This window comes from Coregonus lavaretus (assembly GCF_964263955.1).
Source record: "Coregonus lavaretus genome assembly, contig: HAP1_SCAFFOLD_349, whole genome shotgun sequence".
NCBI lineage: Eukaryota > Metazoa > Chordata > Actinopteri > Salmoniformes > Salmonidae > Coregonus > Coregonus lavaretus.
The window spans coordinates 483,374-486,165 of NW_028164466.1; positions in this window are offsets into that span (position 1 = coordinate 483,374).

Sequence of the window (2,792 nt, forward strand, 5' to 3'; positions counted from 1 at the left end):
TTAAACAGTAAATCATTTAATTTCAATGAGCTGCTAGCCAAATGTGTATGGTTATATTGCATTGAACATCTTTATAATGTTTGTAAAATAAAAAAATCAAATAAAAAAATAATATATTTCGAAAGTTATAGGCCTATTGTTTGACACAATCTATTGGCGGTTTGGTGTTGAGAGTTGATATTTTTTAACATAAAACTTCCATGTTGCAAGTTTAATGACATGCTGTTATTGTATGGGCATAAAATAAAAACATAACTGCCACTATATGATAGGCTGAATAATTATGTAATTTAATTTTAAACTCCACTTCTGAATGATTTATTTTCACCAACTTGATTATTGAATAATTCAAAATTATCATATAAATATTGAAATGAGTTTTCCGAATACTGAACTGTTGAAAATTAACCTTACTATTCCTATCACGTCTGTATGTTTGTCACGTCACCCAAGTAGGTCTTGCAGCGTGTCAAAAACGTTATTGAAAGCTGACAGAATAAAGCGAGGACGTCGAGGAACCCCCGTCTTCTGCACGCGCCCTCTCCAACGTCCGTTCTCTCTGTCAAATTCTGAGGTATCTTCGAACTATAGCCTTCATGATAACATTATATTAGGCTACAAGGTGAAACTCCACGCAGGAACAAAAATACCCCGAATTAACTCTCGTCACATTTGAGGCCTCACTTCAATTAGACACAAACCCAATACATTTGCAGAATGCTAAGAGAGAGAGAGAGAGAGAGTTATTTGGAGTATTGAATTTCGAAAAGGTCTTACCCCCAGCTCAGTTCAATTAGCTCCATGCACGCGACTTTAAATAGCTGCTTAGTCGCGAGCAGAGCGTCCGATGGAACAGATGGTGCATCAATTTGATTCCATCCTCCAACACCATCCAAAGATTGATTTTGCACTTGCTTTTAATTTTACCATAATTAATTAGATCATTACAACTGTTTTCCATTGATTTTCCCATTTAAATTCAAAATTAAAAGGTGAATTAGTATGTGATCTATGTTTTCTATTAACCGTATGGGACAACAATATAGAACAAATGTTCACCAAAATTGATATGCAAAACCTCCCGGTATGTCTAAGCACTATGGAAAGCATCGCAGTAAAATATTCTAATCTAAATAATTATTTAAATAGATTAATTTTCTGGCATCGATTATGTTTTAAAACGTCTGTACAATTCTGAACTAAAATGCCTCAAAGGTATCGAAATTGTTATTTTAAAAAAATGACACAATTTCAAGATGACCAACACACACGCACGCACACACACACACACACCGTTAGAAAGTTATCAAATTTGGACGTTTTAGATGGGACAATGCAGGGCGCACCACACAGAGCCTTCCCACAATAAAGGCGTTGTAACCTCTAACCTGGTTTTAACAGGAGGGCTTATCAATAACAGGAGGGATATGATTCTCTCTGGATCCATTTGATCTACCTCTTTACTTTCAGAATGCTACGAGACACACTCATATCTGTAAAGTGAACTATTAGCACCACTATACATTAACGGTTGGTTTTGCATTAACTGGAAACGTGAGGAGTAGGCTATTCGACTAACGACAGAGTCTATGGTTAGGTTTGCTTGACATTGCTTACCAAAACTGACATGGCCTTGTTTCAGAACGGAAGCCAAAGCAAACCTACAAATGTCATGTCCCGGGCAAAAAAAATGGACCTGGTTTAACGAATTGTACGTGATTCCAACAGCTCAGAGTTATCACTTTTGTCCACTGGTCCGGAGCTCTGTTTGCAGGCAAATCCACCTGCCCGCCCCGGACCCTGAGCTCCCTCTCCGGCTTGGCGTCTTCAATATCCTAGATGGTTCTCTGTATTCGTGGTAGACCTACATCACCCACATCAAAGGATATTATGGACATTTCAATGCAGACAAGATACACAAATGATGATTGTACAAGATAGGCCTACATAAGACTAAGCATAATTTTTTTTAGGACAATTATTTTTCCGTAAAGAGGCTCAGTCGACGAGTTCCACCATGATCCCTCATCATAGGCTACAGTGTGGAATTATTTTTAGTAGGCCTATACTTTGGAACCGGAATAAACGATATATATGTCGATTCAGGTATTGCTCATGGATGACTGCAGGCCCATTTAATGTTACTGTCTTTCATGTGAAATCATGAAAAATTAAGAATAGAGATAAAAAGTCAATGTAAAAGTTTTACAACTGTTAGGTCCATATTTCAGATGATAAAATCCACACAGCATAAAGATTTGATTTTGAGTATCGCTGTATCTTTGAGTAGAGCTGTAAAATGCGACACATTTAAATCCATATATTGGGAACCATTTATTTATTATGAATTCAATTGTGAGATACATTGAACCGACAGCTAACATTACATTCATCTCATGTCGGTTTGTACCCGCTCTCCCTCCCTTACACTCTCTGCCCACGTCTCCCCCCCCCCCCACCCCCCCCCCCCCAACACACACACACACACACACACACACACACACACACACACCGAATAGGGTTCATTTATTCGTAGCCTACCATTGGGCTGTAAGTGAAAAATCTAACTGCAAGTGAAAGAGGATTCAGGTTAGACGGCTTTGATTAGTATACACTTTGTTCAATTACTTTGTTAAATTACTTTCCATACCCTGAGCACAAAAGCAGTCAGACTGCGGAGTTTCTGAGCTCTCTATGCCCCGGGTACCACAAATGATTAACCAAAATTAACATCTTCTGTTTTGCATTTTAAATGTGAAACGCGAATACAATGCATAGCCTGTACATAGCCT